Genomic DNA, 23,446 nt, shown 5'->3' with positions numbered 1-23,446 from the left:
AATATGGTCCGCTTGTATATGGCGAAGTGTTTATGGTAGATTGATCTATGAGTTTTTTCTTCTATTGAGCCTTTATACTTTTGGTAATTTCTTCTACGTTTTCTTATGTCTTTTCGTAAGGCTTCAATTTCTTGAGACCACCACGAAACAGTAGTCCCACTTTCTTGGACTTTCCTGAGACAGATTTGTCGGTAAGCTTTGATTTTATATGTCAGGATTTTGATGGTTACGTCTACGTCCAGGTTGTCTGCGGTAAATAGTTCGTGTGTTGCCTGGAACCAAGGATCTGATCTTATATGTTCAAGAAGTAGGAGTTTTGATTTCCTTGTTATTTTATAAATAGGTGAGTTATGTTCAGCTTTACTATAGGTAATGTATTTATGATCACTAGCAGTGAATTTAGAGGAAACTTCCCAGTTAGAAATGGATTGATTAGAATTGTCGGAGCAAATGGTGAGATCGATCCAAGGGTTTCCTCTTGGACCTTGAAAGGTGGGACCAGAGTGGGGGTGATTGATGAGGTCGTTTAAAGTTATGAATTCAATGATTTCGTCCCCTCTGGGATCTGATTTATCACCACCCCATAGGGGGTGTTTTGAGTTGAAATCTCCTCCGATAACGAAGTGGTATCGGGGTATGAATTGATAATATTTTGGAGGTAGTCGAGAGTATGGAGATTTTCGTTGGGAGAAGAAATGTTTTTGTATGTTGATTGGAAATATGTCGTATGTAGATTTGTGGTAGATAATTCGTATTCGAGCTGATGGCCTGTTTTCAAATATTTTGTATTTGGTTTCGAGGCCGAAGTCATAGAGATTACAGGAGTATGGTTCTTGTTCTAGTATGATGCTGTAATTGTTTTAGTTGATCTCTTGGACTAGGGTGCAGGTGACCGCCTTCGAATGAGCCGAATTGATTTGTAGAAAGTTGATGGGGTTAGGGTTGAGCATATTTGGTAGATGAGTGTGTTGTATCTCTAGGTCTTTTCAGATCTAGTAATAGAAGGCCGCTCTAGCCCTGTTTTGATGTTCTTCGAGTGTTGGACAACCCCAATCGAAGAGCCGTGGTTTAGTTCTCTTCTGTCCACCTCTTTGTTGTTCTCGCAGGCTTTGCAATTTTTCTCTTTCTGCCAGCATTCACTGGTGGGGTGTTTTCCCCCACAGAAGGCGCAGTATACCTCTTCCGACTTGCAAAATTTGGTTGGGTGGCCGTAGGAGAGGCATTTACCGCAACGTTTGACATTGAGGTTTTCAAAGATTGGACAACTTTCCCATCCGATTTTAACTCGTTGTTTGCCAAGAATATGTCTCCATTGTTCCAGAGGTACCGAGAATATGGCAGTTTTCGTGTCATCTCTCTCCCTCCTGACATGTCGGAGTTTAATGTCTTGGCTAATTCCTTCTAGGCCATTGAGTAAAATGAGGTCTTCCGCAATGTCCTCGTCCGAAGTATCTTTGTTTATCTTCCGGATACAGATTTCAGGTAGTGGTTGGGTACTTATTCTACACGTCGCTCTCTTTCTGAGGACCTCGGATTCCTTGAAGATTTTCTCACTTGTTTTATCTCTTCTGACTGACTTGTTTCTAGCACGACTAGGCCACTCCTAGTGGTCTTTATGGTGGCTGAGTTTCTTCGATCCAATTCTTTCTCCAGGGTTTTTTTTTTTTAGTGATTTGTGACCTCTTTTCTGGAACAACCCTGGTTAGGTTTGAAGATGATGGCATCATTTCTTGGTTTTTTAGATGGTGATGTAGCTGCGGGAACTGGGACAGGACTGTCCGAGCCTTTGGCGATATTGGCATAGGTGGGTTTGGGTAGCGTGTGTGCTTCGTCGAGAAGTTTCTGGAGATCGTCGCATCTCGAGGCGAGTAAGAGATTCTGTCTCTCTCTCTCTTTACGCCTGGCCCTTTCCGTAGCTCGTTGAAGGTTAAGGCTTCTTATATGTCGTTTATATTTGTGGTAAACGTCCCTTAGGAAGTTACGTTTTTCTCTAGGGATGTTATGTTCCACGTCGATGTAACTGTCCCTAATATTCTCCAGGGCTTCATTGACGTATTGCCATTGTTCACATTCTCTCCCTGTAGTTTTGAGCCGATTTTGAGTGGTTATATCCTCTCGGTCAGCTTTGTCTTTGTTTTTGCTCTTCTTTCTTTTACTCTTTTTCCCTCCTTTTCCGTACTTTTCGTCGTCCGACATCTTGTCGGGTCTTTTTCCCGTTGGAATTCTTAGTTATGGGACGTTTGTCATGGGTGATTGGCTTTAGACCAAATTTTCGGCCTTCTCTAGGCGTTTTTCGGCCAAAACACTTTCTCTTCCCAACTTTCCTTTTTGATGATCTTCCTTTCGGGCTATATTACCAGAGAGGTTTTACGGAATTTAAATATCTAGAGGCGTTCTCCAGATATTAAATGTTGAAGATTGCTCTGTATTACAGACGAAAAAGACAAAGAAACATGGTTTTGGTTTACATCGTGTGCAGGTTGTCCAAAAGTGGACCGTACTCTGTGGGAATATGTGCCAGGCTCCAACAGCTCCCCATAGAGCCCATAGTTTGAGATAATTCACACAACACTGGGCACACGACCAATGAGAGTGCAACGTTGTAGAAATTATGCAATGCCAGTCGGCCAATCAGGAGCCTTAACTTTGGGTGACCTTTCGACCGGTTCTGGCTACCATCGACTTCTACCGGATTTCACGCCTACCGCCGTTTCCCGATATTCAAAATAACTGAAGCTTCTTTTGGCTAAAAGAAATATTTATTTGACAGAAAGCACTGATTCAAAGATCTGATACATGGGTGCACTGTGAATACAAAGTCCACTGCGTTGCTGACGCACTGTAACTAAGTTCGAACTTGAAGCCAAACGAACACAGCTCTCGAAATCCGACGGGGCCCGCGCTTGTTCTTCACTCTCCAACCGCTCCAACTCACGAAGCATTCCAGTTCCGGAGTTGATAGACTGTTCGTTGGATAATAGTCGTGTCCAGGAACAGCACAACACACGTTGAATCACATCGACGCATGAATAAACCAGCGAACACTTCTACAAACTGTTCTGCCGATTGACATCACCGAAACACGGAACACAAAAGGACGCCTTGCCGGCCAATTTTATGATGAGCATCTTTCGTTGTTTGCAGAGCGGAAAAGGCGCTTGTGTGGCACGTAATCGTAATCCTGTCTTTGTTGTCAGGCCTCAAAATCCGACGGCGCCCGAACGCATTCTTCACGCTCCAACCGCACCAGCCAACGAAGCATTCCAGTTCCGTAGTTGACAGACTGTACGTGGGATAATAGTCGTGTCCAGGAACGGCACAACAGGCGTAGAATCACAAACTGTTCTGCCGATTGACATCACCGAAACACGGAACACAAGAGGACGTACGCCGTGCCGACCGATGCGAGCTATTTCGAAACTATGCTGAAATACTGAAACGGCCGCCGGGACGCTGCACACACATGCGCGCGTACAAAATGCGATTTCTAAACGTTGTCGACCAATCGGAGCGCGCACGCAGCCTGGGCCAATGAGCTTGCAACGTTGTAGATTGGCGCAGTGGTACATACTCTACAGCCGCATCCTCGGTTACCTGAGGAGGACTGTATGTGCTATCTGGTATTCAAAATGGCGGTGCCCTAGGAGTTTGTTTACATTCTATTTACATTGATATCTCTCGAACCACTGGACGGATTTTCCAAATTTTTATAAATTTGGAAATCGGCAGTGAAGATCTATCAGTGTGTAACAAAATTATAGCATTAGTTGCATTAGCAGTAGTTAGTTAGCACCAGGTAGACCGGGCAGCCTTTGTCATAGAACCTATGTTCTATGTCTAGTGAATGACTGCTGTTGTTGTTGTTGTATATACAAGCTTTGCATTTTGGTTCATTGGCCTTGCAATCCTCTTCCTCGTGGCAGTTTCCGCAGTAGGGGCAAAATGTTTGCGTTGATTTGCAAAATTTTGCTACGTCACCGTATGTTAGACATTTCGAGCATCTTTTGACGTTGTAGTGTCCTTCAACGGTACATCTTGCCCAACCGATTTTTGTTTTTGCTTCTGTGAGAAGCTTTTTGAAGGCCTCCTTGGGCAAGGAGACGAAGGCTGTCTTCGTCCCGTCTCTTTCTGCTCTTATGTAGTTGACTTCTGTTTGATCTGCGTAACTTTCGAGGCCGTTGCGATGGATTAGTTCTTCTTTTATAGAATCCTTGTCCATGTGCTCGTCGATGAATTTTATTTTCATCTCAGGCTGGGGTGGTTTGTTGATTTTTAAGTTTCCTGCTTGTGTTAGCATTTCGCTTTCGCGAAATACCTGTTCTATCTTTTCCAAGTCCTCCTTCTTTCTACTTTCAACAATGAGGAGACCGGATTTTGTAGGTCTTATAGTTGCGTCTGTTAAGAGAATTTCAGCCTCAGTGAGTTCTTGTTTTAAGATGGTGGTCAAGTTTTTGAGGCTTTTGCCATTTTTAGGCTTCACAGTGGCTGAAGAAATCTTGGCTGGTTTGGACTTAGGCCTGTTGAGGTTTGTTTGGGTAACGTCACCGTAGGTCATGGGGGGTTCTCTGACCTGATTTTCAAGGTGTTTGAGGGTTTCATTGAGAACTTTTGCTCTCCGTTCCACTTCCTTTCTTCTGGCTCTTTCAGTAGCTCTTTGAATGTCCAAGGCGCGAATAAGACCTTCGTATTTATGGAATACATCCCGGAGGATCTGTCTTTTTTCCTTGGGCAGTTCATGCTCTGCATCGATGTAGTGGTTTCTGAGGTCCTTAAGAGCCTCATTGATGTCAGCAGCTTGTTCAGAAGAGGACTCAACAGTGTTTTCCTGGGAGTGCTCATCTGGGTTGTCCGCTGCTTCATGGGTCTGTTGAGCTAGTGGAGGGAAAGCACTGTTTTCTTCATCTTGTTGTGTTTTTTTTCCTCTTTTGTTTTTTATTTTCCTTTTTGTTCGATTTCCTTCTTTTTCGACTTTTGAGAGGATTCTATAACTTCTTCCTCCGTATCCTCGGTGCTAGTGTCCGTATCTGGGTTCATAGTCGTTGTGTCGTTTGTCAGGCTGTCATAAACCTGCCGTTTTCATTTCTCGTCAGGTTTGTTTTTACGCATCTTGCGGCTTTCCTTGGGTGTCTGTGTGCTCTCGTCTTTGGAGTTAGCAAAGTCGTGCCCAAGAGCTTGTGGGAACTAGCTAGCAGACAGCCACACAGGAGAGAGCCCAGAGGTCAACTGTTTATTCGGGCGCGTAGCGCGTGCCCCGCTGTTGCGATGGACATCGTCGTCATCGACGGTAGGTGGTCGCCACAGGTACTCCCCCGCCCAGACACAGCGGCAGCTGTGGTTGCAGGTTGCATGTTGTTGGGCAGGTTGCAGCAGAAGCAGGAGCCCGCGCTTGTGCAGGCGGGTGGGAGCTTCCGAAAGGAAGGTGGTGATGACGCAGCATGGGATGGAACGCTGATTGGTGATGCGCTGATGGGAGGCAGGTGCGGTGCTGAAGGAGTCGCTTTGAGTCGCGTTGGAAGAGCTTGGCGATGTGCGCCAGAAGGTTTGCGAGGCCGTGAAGAGAGGTTGACAAGTTGGTTGTAGAGAGGTTGAAAGCCGTGTTGGCTGCGCGTGTGTGGCGTTGTTCGCCGCGCTGATGAGCTGCCGAGACGTCGGCTGCAGGGAGGGTGACGTCGGCTGCCGTGACGAGCGGGACCGCTCGGCGAGCACGAGGCTCTGGTGTCACGGCCGGCAGGTGATGGTAATGCGGTGGTAATGGGGTGGCGTTGGTGCGAACCTTCCAAGCTGACCTGATGACGTGGTGCTGACGGCGATGACTGCCGAAGGTGGAATTGGCGCATGGTGGTGGTGTGCCGTGCGGTGAGTGACCTCTGTTGCCGGGTGGAAAAGGCAGCTTCCTCCTGGGAATGACGTTGAGTGGGCCTGGGAAGCTTGGTGCAGAAGATGGAGAATTTAGGGTGGTAAGAAGGCCGAATAGTCCGAGGTGTTCGAATGTTCGGGTCACCAACTGTGGGAGCTAGCTAGCAGACAGCCACACAGGAGGGAGCCCAGAGGTCAACTGTTTATTCGGGCGCGTAGCGCGTGCCCCGCTGTTGCGATGGACATCGTCGTCATCGACGGTAGGTGGTCGCCACAAGCTCATTTCCTGAGCTTTACTGTGTATTTTGCAGGTGTCGATGGATCTTCTGACCTTTAAGCCGATTTTTCGGCCTTTTGCGGTCGGATTTCGGGGATTTTGACTTTGTTCGTGAAGTTTCCTTTTGGAATATGTGAATAAGAGTAATAGATGAAGTGGGAGGCAGGAGTGCCTGAAAGATTTAAATAAATGATAGAAAAGAGGGGAAATGTAAAGAATTACTCCCCGTGCCACACGAGGTATAACAGGGACTGAATTCTGGAAGAAATAAAATTATGATATGATTCTCGCGGCTTCACGTATCTGTGCTTGAAGATGGCGGACAGCCGGGTTCCACCGTTCCGCGATCAGTAAACAGTGCAGCAGCTGCGAACTCATTCGCGAACCAACCTCTGTGCGATGTTGTGACTGGAATTCGTCGTTTATGTTTTGTGAGCACGTACAATTTGTATCAAGTCGCGTCTGCTTTAGCCCCTTTACAGCACTTGCCCATTGTAGAGACTGACGTTTCGACAGCCGTGTTAGCAAGAAAATGCCGACAGCGTTTTATTCCGGCAGGAAAAAATTGTGCTATGTATTTGAGAAACCGCATACTGCTATGGGACAAGTTTTACGTACGACTTATGAATGTGCAACAGCGTCGACGATGGTATGTAACGACGAGAGACGTAAAACGAAATACAAATCACATTTTAAACTTTTTGTGGGATTCTCTGCATTTTCCAGAAGCTTTCTTTGAATCATACCCCCACGCTGCGTTGTGTGGCACGCTACAAACTACTGCATTTTATGTCTAACATCTGGATATTGTTTGTAATGAGCACCGTCGCACAAAAACACGCACACGAAAGCTCCAGTAGCCATGTGGTTGCACACTATGCAGACGCAAAAGAAGTACCACAGCACATATTGCCACTTAGAAATGGTGTTTTTAGAAATGTGGTATCTGAAGAGTTAGGGCATAGCATAGATCCTAGAAATCAGGTGCACCTTATCCTTCTGTAGAGTGCTCTTTCAATTCACAACTCAGCCTATGGGGTGTAAAAGTGTTAGAGGCAATTATGTGACTTGTCGTCCTGGGTGACATCACTGGCCAGCCTCGGAATTAATTCCGTGCTCAGGAATTATTATACAAATCACTTTGTATGTAGGACATGATAAGCAATATGTAAGTTGCAACCTTGTCTGCAGCATTCTCGATGGCCTCTTACCTTTACAGTTAGAGACACGTTACCAAACCATTTAAAAAGGGCACTCTTACAGGGGCCGTGTAACTTGAGTTTTTAATTTATAAAAATATAAGTATACAATATGTAATATGAAATTTATATAAAATAAAAATAACATTTGCAAAAAGAATTTATAAAAAATAAATAAAAATGATTCATGGAAGCAATCCGTTAGCATACCCATTGCACATGAAGCACAATTATATATGCTTGGACATCGTCTAATTAATCTTCTGAACCATATGTGTGGCTGCATACGAAATTTTTTATGCGCATGCTCTACCTTCCTATTCCTACATGTGCACACGAATAACAGTGAATATATGTGAAGTGGCAAAAAGCAACCCTAGACTCTACCATCATTGTGCCCCTTTAACTTTTCCACATTTATGTCTGGTGAACAGGGAATATCTCACTAGAAAAGAAGACTTTTGTGCATTGTTTGGCAAGCAAATAAATATATTTATTTACATTTTTCATCAATCAACAATGTTGTGACCTGGTGCAAATATTAATGTCAACAAGGAAAGTACTTACAAATTATTCCTATGTGCTTAAATGCAGATATGACAATTCTGTTTTTGTACCTCAGCACAGTACAGTTTCAAAATTAACAAACTGCACAGCATCAGCAATCTTAAAGTATCTCAAGAGGGGAATCACATAAAGCTCCAATAATAGACTGTGCAAACAAAGCTCCAAAAAGCAAAGTACTTCAAGAAAAATCTGAATAATCGTTTGCCGTTGTGATATGTACTACTATGCACAGTTCATGAATGGAACATGTTACCTCATTGCATTGCCTCCATGTGAGCACTAGAACAGGCAGCTTTTCAGGTCGCTCTTTTCGTATTTTTCTATTGTCTTTTTTTGTTTTCTGTTTTTGCAATAGCAAGCATTGCCATAGTGAAACACAAGCAGCCAAGGGCAGGATGAGACATCTGCAATGCGACTGCTAGCTCTAAACTGATATACAGTCGACCCCCGTTTATCCGGACGGTGCCGTTCCCGGCGAAACCGTCCGGATACCGGGGCATCCGGATAAATGAAACGACCGAATAGAAACGTCCTACAGAGCAATGTTTAGTTAAAACACAGAAATCTCGTCAATGACAGCTGTTACATAGTGGTGTGGGCACTCGATACCTGCAAACTTTTGCTAATTGCGTAGAGTTGAGCCACGCTGTTGCGCTGCTCGAAGAATGTCAGTGCGGACGCAAATTGTCAATGTCGGATCCTTGTTTCTCACTGGCGTCATCGGCACCGTCTTGCTGCACATCATCGGCGGCAACAGCAGCAATCACACCGTCATCAGTCATAGCTGCACACGCGTCCTCATCCTTATCAACGTCAACGTAGTCAGAAACCGCAGCATCATCTACGGCAGTCGCAGTGAGCCTCTGCATCAGGGATCGCAGCTCAGGTAAGGGAATGTCTTCATCGGCCAACGGGCCGTAAGCAGCAGGCCCTCGGGTTGGAGTTTTCCCCTCTAGAACCGGACAGTTGCTCGAGATCTTTCCAAATGACTCGACTGGTCAACGTGACCCGTGAGAAAAGGGGGTCATCGTGCACGGTTGTCTCCCCTACGGAGGAATGTAGGTCCCTGACGTGTGACGGGAATAACCCCAAAACAGCGAAAAGGGTGACGGAGTGGGGTCAGCGTCTCCTCTTATACCCTAGTTACACTAGCTTTCTCAACCACGGTTGAGTCGACTGCAGTCGAATGGCTCAACCACGGTTGAGTGAACTGAGCAACGAAATCAGCTACACGGGCTTCTGTGAGCTCAGTTGAGAGTAGCGCTAGCAGCGTCGCCTGATGAGCAAACAGAAAAACCCCAAAACACATAACAATTTTAATTATTACGTCGTCAGAAAAAGATAACGCTTTGGACGCTTTCCAGAGGTGTATAATGCCCCAAGAATGTGTGTTACTGTGTATTGGAAGGATTTCGTACGCAACTCGACATGTTTACTACTGTTTCGCATTTCCAAATTTACATTTCAGCCGAATCGCAAAATATGTTCACAACACTAATTCGCACGAACGCTTCTGCTGTACTTCTGCTATTTCGTGCGTCGCCGTGTTTTATTTTGTTGTACATGTCATTGTCCTCGTTGAGTTCTACATATTTCGTGTAAATATTTCTTGTGCTGCCGTGTCTGTACTGTGCGTGATCGTTCTGTTGGACAAGCGATGTGTTTGAGCAAAGCGAAGAACGACGTGGTGCGAGAGAGGGTCAGGAATGTTTTTTCCCCCTGTACCTCCCCTACTTCCAGTCTCGACTGAGGAAAACAGAGTGTGAGCTGGATGCTGTGCGCGCGCGATAGATAAGGACGAAAGCGGAAAGCAGCACGGCAACAGGTGAAAATTCTGACAGCAACAGCCCTGTGATTGTGCACAAGGGGGAAGCAACTGCGCAGCTATCGACGGCCAGCGTCTTGGTCGGAAGCCACACTGCCCAACCTCGCTGACGAGTTCTTTAAACCGAAACGGGACTATCGCGTCACCTGTGCAACGTTCAGCTACATGGTAGGCGTTTGCCAAAGCATAGCGAGGCGAGACACGGACATGAGGCAGGCTGTGCCTTTGCAAAAGAGTGGCAGGTGCCCTTTATCGCCTATTAGCATCTGCAGAACAGCCTTTTTGGTGTCAGCAGGCATTTTGTGAATTATGTGTACTGGGAGTTTTTACTTAGTGATTGGACAAACTACAATCCCAGTTTGTGAAGCTCACAACACAAGCAGTGCCACCTACGTCGGTTTGACGGAGTAACAGGACTCTCTCAAGGTTCTGGACGGATGCCACATTGAGATGTGCTCTCAAAGAACCAAGGCTTAGACTATTACAACTACAAGGGCTGGTACATAGAGACAATGCAAGGGTTCATCGTGGGTCTAGTCATCGTATGTGACCAAGCGTTTCCTTTGCAGCCGTATATGATGAAGCTATACTCTGACGGCAGTTTAATGCTTGACTGTCAGATGCAAGGCGCGTGGTAGAAAAGGCCTTTGGGAGAGTGAAAGCACAACTCTGCATCCTTCTAAAGGGGATTGAATGCACATCAATAACTGTGACATGATAATCATGATAATTAGAGGTTGCATTCTACATAACATGTGCAAAGGCATGAATGACAGTGCAGGACTGAATGCAGGACTACCGCCATCATGTCAGGGAAATGCCACAACATTCGACAGCAGTTTCCACTGAAGGTGGGGCATGTGTGCAGGATGCCATCGCATTGCACATTTATGGAGCAACGCCTTCATGAAGTCGACATCTAGCGCGTCACCCCCACACCAAAAAGGGCCTCGAAAAGGCCAACACAGTTGTCTCCACCAAAGGACATCTCAGCATTAAACAAACCCTGCTTAAACACTAAGCATTTGCTTGTGAAGTAAATTATTAAAATGCCCATAAACCAATTAGATTGATTAGCATAGCAAAACGGTGCAGTATTGAAACTTTTTGCCGTAGCAAATAATAATGATTTTAAATGAGAGGTGCTGAAAGCGCCCATCATGCTTCAATAACATCGACGATTCCCCTCCCTCGTCAGGAAAAGCCACCCTAGCTCTACGAGTTGGGAGATTGTGTACGTGTACTTGTTAAAGTTGCAGCCAAGGGCAACTGTGTGTCCTGTTGTATGAGGTTCGGTCATGTCCGTTGCACTTAGCTGCAACTTTAGCAAGCAAAAACTGTCGATCATAAGAAACAAATGTCCACATTATCAAATACAAAAAAAATGAAGAAAGTAACACCAATGACATTTTACAGTCTATGTTTATTTGAACTCTTATTTCGTTTACTGGACACATCCATCAGGTGGACCCTGTTTGTTTGTTTTGCATGGTTTTTTTCTTTGCCTCTTCGTCATCTTGAGGTTGGTTTTTCTACTGTTTTCTGTTCACGAGTTCTGCAGTAGTGACCCGAACACCTCCATATTTTTTAAAATCTCAATCAATCAAACAACGTTTTACAACACTATGACAGCATATTTATTGCGGGCAAGTACATTTCTCTAAAGTGGATAATTTTACTGTCATGTTTCCTTATATGTAGATTTTATAACTACCGTAATATGCCTATGTTTTCTTGAGTTTATTTTTTTTTCACGCAATGACCCTTTGTCAGCTTAAGTGACAAAAGCCGAGAATCACTGACATAATATATTACACATATACATTTAATGAGGCTTTGCAAGGACAATGCACTGTTATAACGCTAAAAAACAAACTACGTATGCAAGATTTCTCTGTTATGGAAAAAAGAAAATTATTGTGGTGGTGATGATTGAAAATAAGTCTGCATCGAATGAAACATTTCTTTGAAGGAGGAAACATTTCCTTGAGTTTGAGGAACACACAATATGAACTGAAGGAAATGTTAGCTCTTTCCACAGTACACCATCTCGCTTGCACCATTTTAATTTGCTTATCGAAGCATTTCTGGTTACATCCTCTTAACTCCTTCCTGCAGCCTCAGTACTTGTCTTTGAAACCTTCGTTCCTTTTTTCAGCTTTTGTAGCTCTCATTTCCACAGCTTTTTAGAGCTCTAGGACCTGCACCATCACAGTCTGGTTTTTGGGCTACTTTCTCTGTGAGGTCTGTGCAGGTTCCGAACTTGTTTCTTGTTGTTCAGTTGTGTGTTCTTCAGGCTGGGATGCTGCAACAATGGTTTCCATCTGGCTGTTCGTGTACAATTGGAACCTTGAAGATACACAATAATGTGTGAAGCATGCAGTGAGACGACATATTACTGAGGAAGATGCCTCGATGTTTCCTCTGCAGTTTTTTTTTATTTGTTTTGTCACTCCTTCGAAGTTTATCGGGACTACTTCCAACATAGCATGCTTATAGTGCATCACATACACATACACAGGGGATAAATAGCATGCATAACAAATGACATACAATACACACAAGCTACTGTTATTGTCTTTTCTTGTTGCACATAAATCTCCTGACTATGGATCCCCATCCGCTAGTTGCCTTGCTATGCTTAGTAGTAATATGCATATTGTGAGGAAGAATGATTTATTCTCGAGCGCGTTTCCCGCGCTTGTAGTCTGCAGACTTGGCTCATTATTTTCAAACCACTGCAAGGCGGTAGACGAAAGGAATGAATTATTCTCGAGCGCGCTTCAGACCAACATCTTCTTCCTCACAATATGATTACATGCAGCATTGCGAGCACTGGCACTGATTTCCAGCTTAGTAAATGCTCATCCATATTTATCATTTTAGTGACTTCAACATTGTTGCGCTTTTATTTTTTACCACTTAATAATGCCTTTACAAACTATTACATGTTTTAAGCACATGCTTGGTTCACAAGAGTTCAGAACAAGCAGTGATATACTAACTGCAACACATATTCCAGCGCAGAGGACGTACACACCCCATTTCCATATCCACACATCATATCAGCACACAGATTCAGATTGCAGCTGTGGTTATGCTCACCGATCATGACATCACTGTTTCTGAAGTAGTCGTTTTGTAGCAGTGCGAGACCGTGCAGTGTGGCTGTAGTTTTCATAGGTGATGCTGGAAATTCAAGTATGACATGTCATCAGTTGTACCAAATAGTATGAAACATCGAAAAGGACATCAAACAGCATGTACATCATACGCGCTCGCAGGAATGCGACGAAAACGCCACTGATCGCACGGAATCATCTACCAGCATGTTATGGTAGCTGGATAAAATAGGCGTAAGTAGCTATGACATACACAACAAAGCAAGCAGAAACAAGAAATGAACTAACTGAGTTTCCTACCTGTACTCCATCGTCAGGTTTTCTATTTTAACCCGCACTTGCTTCCCGACGAAAACCGCAGTAGCTGTCTCGACGCGGTCGTAATCGGCGGCGTTTCTTTTCTGGCCTCTTTGGTCCCCGATACGGCTACACTGTCTTCCCAGGCGTTTATCAAGTGCATCGTCATGGCATCTGACCAAACGAAGTGTGTTTTACTGCACGGCAGCTCACTTATTGCTTCCGACGACACTACAGTAGCTGAAGTAGAGTCCGCCATCTTGCTTTTCAGTTGACCCGACTGTGGTTGAAGAGCTCGGTCGAAACTCAACCGTGGTTGTGCAGTCAACCACGGTTGGCGCTGCAGTGTAACACTCTCAACCACGGTTGACTTCAACCGTGGTCGACTCAACCGTGGTTGAGAGCGCTAGCGTAACTAGGGTATTACTCACGGTAGTCCGGATAACTGAAACTGGATTACAAGAATTTTCGACTTTCGTTCCCTGGAATTCTTGTCCGAGTCCGGAAGCTGAAGTCCGGATAAACGAGAACAAAATACATGGAGGAAAATCCGTTCCCGTGCCTTTTGTCCGGATACCGCGGGATCCGGATAAATGAAGTGCGGATAAACGGGGGTCGACTGTATTTATTAGCAGACTCTGGAATATACACATATATGCTGTTAAACAAATGACAAGTAACCAATAGAATAACAGACAAGAAAAAAGGGTTATGTATCTTCCCCTCTCCTCATTCTATTTCACAGGCAGCCCTAGTATCATTCTGCGTGTGTCCGTGCGTTCCCTTTGAGATAACGTGTCTCGGACGGAAGCAAATCCAACAGCGGACTGCTTACACATGCAACTGTCTTGGATTTCTCTAACCACTAGTTATTTAACCGCTGCCTTGAGCTGTGTGTTCTGGAAATTTAGGCAGCATCCAGAGTCCCTGCAATGTGTTGCCATGTTTCTCGAGGGCATCAAAAGTCTGTCCTTGGCTGCCTGTATTTCACTATGGCTCTCAGATACAAACTACCCCATTTCAGCACAGTAGAGAACACAGATTTGTAAATAGCATCTGTTGACTGCACTGTACATACCCCCCATATAAAGGATCATAGTGGATACTACATCTCGTGCGATAATGTCAGGAACACAAAAAAGATAGATTTGAAACCACTCTTACGTCGTAGTAGTAGTATTTGTGTGAAGCTACGCAATTGCTGTCCTGCAAATAATTTAAACCATATGTTTCATCTGCCAGCGTGATGATCCCCTGAAAAGCAATTCACACTTGGCGGGAACTACCGGTTCTGAAACCTATCCCTGACATGTGTAGCCATCAGGGAGGAAACCCAAGGGCTGCGGTGGAGAAGACAAACACATATGGGCTATGTTCTCACTGTGTATCAGCTGCTCTGGCTACAAAGAAGAACAGGTTCCAAATTAATATAACATGGCTTGACATGATACGCCGGCGAAAGCTAACCAATAAAATTAGTAGTTAAATGTACAATACGTAAACACTTGCCATAACATGACAGTTTCCTTTCTGTATTCATGCGCGACCATTCAACACACATAAACAGTGTACTGATTTTTTTTATAGCATTACACGTCGTTTGACAGAACTTGAACAAGATTATATAGCACACGATAAAAGTAGAGTGAACATAATGTGCAGAAAAAATGGCTGGGAAGCAAGCGAGCTGGTGAAGATGATGCATATGTAAAACCCCAAGACTAGGGAACACAAAGGGATGTGTTTGTGTCTGTCCAGCCAGCATTGGGGGGGGGGGGGACGTTGGGTAGACGAGCCAGCATTGTCGCGGCCCGTGTAAGAGACCACCGAGACCAATAAACCTCTTCTTTTTTCGGTGCGCTTATAGAGAAGTGAGGTGAGTTTATTAGCTTGACATGAAACGTCAATTTGCTCGATTTTGCCGTTTCGGGTTTGTGCTTACTCAGTCAGCTGCCTCATAAGGCTAACGAGAATCTCTCGTATTTACGGTTAGTGGAAAGCCGACTTCACAAACATTCCAGTAACGTTCAACAGGACTGCGGATTACACACAGATAAATGTTTCTTATGATAACGGTACTTAGAACTGCAGCTTTATTTGTTGTTTCTCCTTCTTTCTTTTATTGATCGATTTATTTTTATTTTTATCTTTATTATTTTCTTTTTTTTTTTTCATGAACGCTGCACGTGAACCAATAAGAAAAATCGATCAAGCGGCCGCTGCACAATTATTTCAGCCCACGCAATGAGCAACAGTCTTTTCCCGAACCCAAATTCACGTTCGCGAAGCAAGGAAAACCAACGACAACCAACGACAGCGACGGGGGAGGGGGGATATATTTATTAGACGAAAAAAAAAAAAAACAGGCTAAAGGTCAGCCAAACGGGACGTCGGCTTGCTATTCCGGAAATACATAAATAAATAAATAAAATTAAGAAATAGGAGATAAATGAAACGGACGCGACGGAACAGCACGGTCGAAAGTAGTTTGATCGAACGCGGGACATTTGGTCGAAAACCATTTGATGGAACGCCGTTTGATCGAAACGGCAGCGCTCGTTTGATCGATTTTTTGAATTGGTTCACTTGGAGTGTCGAAAATGGCAAAAAAAGACAAGGGGGAAAAAGCTGCAGTTGTAAATGCAGTTATCCTAAGGAACATTTAACTTTGTGTAAGCTGCTTCCCGGTAAACACATTCCTCATGCTAACCCACTTTTTCGTGTCCAAAAAGCAGTACAAGGGCCAGGGTTGTTCACCCTTAACCCGTTGGACAACCGAATAGGTTTTTCCGCTCTGACACATAGTGACTAAACATGCTGTACTTGTTAATCCCCCAACCCTTTGTCAAATAATAATTGATGTCAAGTATTAAACATTTTGGCAAATGAATTAAAAAATAAGTAAATGACATTTTTTATGATTTGTTCCCGTCGAATGTGAACAAATTTTAACAGTGAATTATTGTTTGTAATCAACTGACCACTGTATAGGAGAAAGAGCAGTTTCAGTTTATTTACTTTTCGCCTATGTGCAAGTGAACCTAAATTTAGTTCTTGCAACAGACATGTAACCGAAGTACTTCGAAACCTAGACAAGATAAGCAGGGCAGCAGATCTTTGTACTTTCTCTTTTTCTTCGGATAGCGTGCATGTGTAGTGATTCCAGGCTGCAGATGCATACCCTAAGGTCTAACTAAGGTTTTACATGCTGTTAATTTAATGTCTCTCGTTGTCCCATGGCGAAATTTCGTCTTTAGCACCCACAGACTTCGAGCGGCTTTGCACTTATGACTATCCCGTTTCAGACCGTTCCCTTTAAATATGTCGCCAGCAATAAGAAGGGTGCCCAGAACAAGGACAGACTACCGGCTGCTCTCAACATGGGGCAGCTTTCTTCAGTATGTGTTCTACTGATTCGTAAATGACAAACGTCTACAACTAACCAGTGGTCTCCCCTTTTCGGCTGCAAAAAGGGGGAAAAAAAGAAGAAGAAATAAAAAAAGCAGAGGACACTGATTGCCTTCTCCGCATGCTCGAGTCAAAAGTTACAGAAAAAGTGGTGCGGACAAAACAGTGCATGCTGCTTTGAATTCCCTTCGAACAAACGTCTTTCGAACAAACGGCGTCGATCAACCGGCTTTCGATCAAACGGCCTTCGACCAAGCGGCCTTCGATCAAACGGCCTTCGATCAAACGCCTTCGACCAAGCGGCGTTCGACCAAACGGCGTTCGACCAAATGGGCGGACACCGTTAAGGTTAGTCTTAGTGGGCTTTTGCATTTTCCGCGCAGAAATAGCGAGATAACATTTATTTACAGTACCGTATTTTCCTGTGTATAACGCGCACTCGTGTATTTCGCACGCCGCAATGTTGCTACAAGCTTCTGTACTGCCACCAGTATACAGAATAAACCAAGGCGGTGTATAATATATGCATACGCAGAAATAGCCAGATAACATTTATTTACAGTAGTTTATTTTTCAACGGGGACTTCGATCACGTTATTTTGAGATACGGCCAATTTTTCGAGGCCGGTTCCCTGGATTTTCCATCTTTCGACAATCCTTGCTAGTTGCACGTTGGATGACCCAAAAGCTGTACCCGTCTGTCTTTGCACGGCGCACAAAGGGAGGCCTTCTAAGGAAGATAAGGAAAAGCTCCGGGTCACTGGGGATTCTCCGCTGAACTAGTGTCTACGCTGAACGAAAGGTCTGATGTAATGGGAAGTACCCTGTGAAAACCAAGGAGTGTCTAAAAATATAGTACTGAAGTTTCCGGGTAATAATCGGAGCGTTATGAGACGGAAATCGTGCTCCGAGACCTCGTCGCGCGTCAAGTTCCTTTCATTTTATCTTGTACGTTTATACATAAAGATGGAGTTCAAGGAGTTATTCCGAAATCCTAAGCTGTTTGGAGAAGACGTTTGATCGAAGACCGCTTGGTCGCAAGCCGTTCGGTCGAAAGCCGGTTGATTGATGCCGTCTGTTCGAAAGACGTTTTTCCGAAGGGAGTTCGAAGCTCGCAGCGTGTCCTTAGCACCTCTTTTTCTGTAACTTTTGATTCGAACATACGGAGCATGAGGCAATCAGTGTCTTCTCCGTTTTTGTTTGTTTCTTGCTTTTTTTTTTTTTTTTGCAGCTAAAGAGGGGAGACCACTGGTCATTTGCAGAAAGGTTTTATTGGTCATTCACGAACAGCATAGCCTTCTGGCTTTTTACTCTCTCCCACCCGAAAGGAAATAAAATTGAATTGAACAATGCGGAAGTATCCCGCGTAGCTGTAGGACACATCCCGAAGAAAATGTCTTCAAGTTGGGAGCACCAATAGTCTGTGCTTCTTCTGGGCACCCTTTTCATTGCTGGGATCCGAAATGGGATAGTGATATGTGCACGAAAGGCACTCGAAGTATAAATGCTAAGAACGAAATTTGGCCATAGTATAAAATATAGATATTGTATTAACAGCCATATAAAACTTTAGATCAATCTTGTTTATAGTATGCATCTGCTCGAAACGAAGCAATAAAAAACTCAATCAAACGACCGCTGCCGTTTTGATCAAACGGTGTTCGATCAAATGACTTTCGACCAAATGTCCCGCGTTCGATCAAACGGCTTTCGTTCTTGCGTAGACGATTTCTCCGGTGGCATTTTTCTCTGGGGACGGTTCTTCCTGGGGACAGTTTTTCGGGGGATGAAACTCTGGCATCTCGGGCGAGCTTTGATTACATGAAACGACTTCTCCGTGATCATTCCTTCATTTGGCAATTAGCGCTCATATTCATCTCTGGAAACCCCAATTTTGTAATTGCATGTGTGTTGCCCTTCAAGAATAGTGATTTTCCTAAAATACGCATAAATTTGGCTCACATGGTGTCCAGTTCTTCAGCTTTTCCACGACCGAATTTTACGTTTTCAAGTTTGGATTGAATTAACTGAGACCTCAGCATCCAACACAACGAAATCTGGAGTAAAAATTTACGCTTCAGAAATTATTCTAAAAAAAGAAAAGAAGGCATATATTATCCTGTCCCACATAATAAGGAGGCCGAACTGTACTTTTTTGCCACACTCAAACAAGAACCTGTTATGTTGTCAGGTGACTAGTGACCATAGTTATTATTTTTCTACATTGTGTCCTTTTATTTTTTGTCGAATCGTTCCTCTTGGCGTTCAGGAAGAAAAAAAAGAAAAAAAAGAGACTGTGTTGGGAATATCGCGACTCCCGCTGCAAGGCCTTGCCGCTCGACCTTCCCATATCTTTTTTGGTTGGTTTCCGTGTGTCGACCCTAAGCCTTTATCGCCCTTCACCTCCTTTGTACGGTTTTGCAAACTCGTACACCAGGAGAAAGGGAGTCCCCTGTCACTGGGGTTGTCGACTGACATCATTTTTCTGAGCGGGTGTAAGGTAAAAGAAAAAAAAAGGGAGAACATGGAGGAAAGGAGCCTTTCAAATATATTACTGAAGTTTTCGGGCAATAATAAGAGTCTACGACGAAGTCTGTTCTACGACGGAAATTTTGAAAATTCTTTTGCACAAACGCCTTGTAAATGAATTCAGATATTTGATAATGCTTACTTACCAGAAATATACATATCAATGTCATTTTTGCATGAATAATAGAGTTATTATCAAGGTAAATTGCATGTTGTAAAAACATTTTTGGGAACCCTCATATAGGACCCCGGTTAGCGAATGCTGCCCTTCTAGACGCAGGCGGGTTAACTTTGTTGTGCATTTCTCACACACAAAATATGGACTTTGTCGCAGGCAATGCTATGTACCTCGTAACTTTAATGAGCTCCCCTTCGACAGTTTTTCTTTGGAATCGAAGTACAAACTAAAAAAAGCGCTACGGCAACTTTATCATAGGATGTAGTACCTTTATATGTTCATATACTGTCAAACTGTATGCCGCTGGCTGCTTCAGGGCGAGTGCCACAAGCCTTTCGGCTTAGACGGGCCTGTTTTATTATATTTGTAGTTTGCTTTCTTGGGTAAAATTATTATTATTATTTATTATTATTATTATTATGCAAGCGAGTGCACAAAAAAAGGGAATACCGTTTCGAGCACTAGATTCTCCAGACTGGCATTGTAAGCGCTGTGTGTAGGCAATGATTATAGCCTAATTTATATCCGCTGGTAAATGCAATTGAGAGCCTCCGAGATACCGGCATCCGTACTATCCGATCACACTTGTACGTCGGCAACTCGGCATACAGTAAGTATGCACTACTAAAACAATACGAAGAGCAACTAAACATTCAATAATCAGTCAGTACAGGCGGTAGTGACTTCTGAAAACAATAATTGTAGCATAAATATATAAGAACAAAAAAATAAAATTAAAGTACTCATGTAGCAATAGGGGACAAGCAAAAAGACGTGAATGTCTCGAATCGAACTGCGGACCTTTCGTGGCAAAGTCCAACACTTTACCACTCGACAAACAACGCAGATGGCGCGGGCCGCCTTAAACTCGCGAGGTCAACCATGCACAATGGGGATTATTTCGGGAGTCGGAGGCGAACGGCGTGATAAGGACGGCGAGCGTGGCGCCATCTAGAATCGGGAAAATCGTGAATCGGAGTTGCTCCCCGACTGGTATGGCCCCATAACTGGTAGGTTAGTGGTGGAAGGGGATTGCTTACAATTAGTGCCAGATAATACGTACAGAGCAACCAAGTTAAGGTACTACTGCATATCAGCTCCATCCTTCATTTGAATAAAAATAAAACACATGTATATTTATGGCAGCACTGCAGCAGAAGAGAATGAGTGCCACCTCAGCACAAAAGTGTAGACATAACACGCAGGGCAAGTCTCACTTACATCAAGTGTGTGAAGCATGTAGTCCTCATCCTCATTGAAGAAGTTTACGAGGAGGGGTAGCAGAATAGTTTCTTCAAGATCCTCAATCTGAGCATTTCGCTGTCGTGTGATGTCTAAGAGGGCAAGCCAGTGCTGGATCCGAGGCTTTCCACTATTCCCGAGTGCTGCGACTGCCTTATGGGCATGTGCGCGTACTCCACTCCGAAACAATGCCTAAAAGGAAACAGGTTACCATGTATAAAAGTTTTAAAACAACAACAACTTTATTTTGAAATGGAAAGTGGGGAAGTTCATCGCCAGAGGCGATACACTACCCCATTGCTGGTGGGGAGGTGGGGAATAAAATAATGACCCCCTTCACAATAACGATCGAAGTCCGATGGTTTCCAGAAATATCAAAAGAGCTTTGAGCGCAGATCGTTGCTGGGCTGGATTGGGCCAGGGACCAAGCAGGTTTTGTGAAAGTTTTAAAATCCCCTTCCCTTCGCGGTGCCTATTGCTTGCTTGCTTGCAAATTAGTGTAAGAGCGGGAAATGCAAGCCAAAAAAATAAAAAAAAATAGTGTTCTGCAGTGTCACACCCTGGCTCAGTAAGCTAAATTAGTGTGTGTGTTTTTTTCTCTCTTTTTTCTGTTCAGTGCTTCGTCGGCGTTGAGCTGCAGGTTTCGAACCTCTGCTAGCCACACTTTACAGTAGAAAAACCATTAGCTCTGAGTTTCATTCCTGTGTAACTTTCCCAAAATATGTAAAGTTAAAAGTTGATCGATAGATTTCAATGTACCCACCACAAAATCATTGTGTGAATCGTTTAGGACAAGTTGCTGTGCGTGATCAATGAATAAGTTGTTCCTGAAAAGCATGGGCCATGCTTCTTTTATCTGAGCAGTGCTGTGGGATGGTTCTTGTGAGTTAATGAACAATCGCTGCGCAAAATATGTATCCTGCATAGCAAGAGATGCCGTTGCCATGTCAACAAGACTTTCTGGTTTTTCGACTTCTAGTTTCAGCCAGCCCTGGAGTTCGTCAACTCTTTCTTTTGTAATGCCGCTGGAGCAGGGCTGCCAGTTCTGACATCCGTACGCTGTTTTTGATTGCCGCTTAGGCAGCTTCCCATCACACAATGCCTCTAATGCAGCCTTCTGTCCTTGTGAAACATTCTCTACACGGTTTTCTAGCTGCTGCAGAAGTGAGCTGTACCCACTCCCGAGGGTACGGCCAGTGATTGTGCGGTCTTGAAGTGAATGTGGATATTTCTGCAGAAGGAATACAGCCACTTCTTTAAGCTTGCATCTTCTCGGCCTCACTCCTCCCTTCGTCAGCATCGCCACGATTACCGTAACAAACTCCAGTTTGTCCCCAGTTTGCATCCTGTTTCCTTTCAGCAATGCTTCTACTGTAGACGCTGACAGTGCGTCAAAAGGAATGTGGAACCCTCCAGAGCTCGAATATTCAAAAGGTTCAGAAGTGCTAAGTACGGACTCATCAGGATACATTTCTGAAGTTTTGTCACGATCTGAATGTTAAATGCATAATGAATTACCACGGTGGCTGGTATGACAAGAGTTCAAGTAATTACCGTATGGGTTTCTCCATTCATGCGCAACAATGAAAATTGGCGGTGCGGATGTAGCAACGTGCAAAAGACTGCAGAATATGGGCTCTTCTACGTGAGTTCCGTCTTCGAGGAAAACCTGACATGTGTTTTACATATATAATCTATAACAGAAAAACAACATTAGGACACAGATACCTTTGCATCTTCTGACACGCATATTCCTTTTTCTAGCGACACACTCAGTGCTTCCTCATACGAGTTCACATTGACAAGCTTCTTGACTCGCAGGTCAGCGCTCCAGAGGTTTACTAGTGGCATATCTTGATGTGAATATAGGAAAAAATATGTCTTGTAAAGCCCCAGCACTCAGTAATATTTCACAGCATAACTTTATTAATGGAACACAAAAATCAACATCGATGTACGCTTCCAACAAAATCCTGATATGAACACTTTCTTTGTCTGCGCTGATTTATTACATAACAGACTGCTAGCCTTTTTAGATCAACAAATTATCAATGAACATGCTTCAAGACGACAACCTCTTTCTTGAATAGCAAGTAGGTGTCGTAGGGGACAAAATGCCGAAGCTCTTTGTGACTCACACAGGTTAAGTGAGGACTGCTTTTGTCCAAAAGCTTATAAATGTCAAGCGACGCAACATGAACTCCTCTGACCGGACAGACAACAAAAGAAACAGAGTTGTCCACAAAAATGATGTGCTTAATTTCACCAAATAGTACCTATAATTTTGTGCCTGAAAGGAGCAGTACATTTTTTTTTACTGTATGCTGTGCCATGCACAGTTACTGCTGCACATGTCTGGAAACAGTCTATTCCAGGAAACTTTTGCTGAAGGCAAGCGGCAAGCTCAGGGGCACACGCACTGATGTGGTACACACCTAATTCTGTCAGGCTGATGTGAGGAGGAAACAGGCCACGTGCAGAAAGGAATGCCTGAAGCAACTGGTATTTCTCGCTCAAAGATTTGGTTACATTGATGAAATTACCACTTGATCGAATGCATTTCTTAAAGTATGAATGTTCACTTTCAAATTCCATTGTCCAAACCCCAATAAGTGGCCCATATTCCTGAGTGAGCTCTGCATAGTGTATCATATAATGATGCTTAGGACGAAGAGGGTGCTCAGGAAAGGATTCATGACGTTGATATACGTAATCCTTGACAGCTACTGCTAGATATGCACATTGCGCATGAGATAGTATCGGAGACATGAGAAGATTAACAAGCTCACGAAGCTGCAATATAAGATGCCTAACATCATCAGATGAGTCAGCCACTTGTTGTGCAACAAAGAGGGGTAGCAGGCGAAGGAAACACCGGTTCTGTGCGGCATGGCCGTTTAGCTTTTTAGCATTTTCAGGTACTTTTGGTGGCCTGTCCCTGCCATC

This window comes from Ornithodoros turicata, unplaced genomic scaffold (genome assembly GCF_037126465.1).
Source record: "Ornithodoros turicata isolate Travis unplaced genomic scaffold, ASM3712646v1 Chromosome12, whole genome shotgun sequence".
In the NCBI taxonomy this organism is placed as follows: domain Eukaryota; kingdom Metazoa; phylum Arthropoda; class Arachnida; order Ixodida; family Argasidae; genus Ornithodoros; species Ornithodoros turicata.
This window is presented reverse-complemented; position numbering follows the sequence as displayed.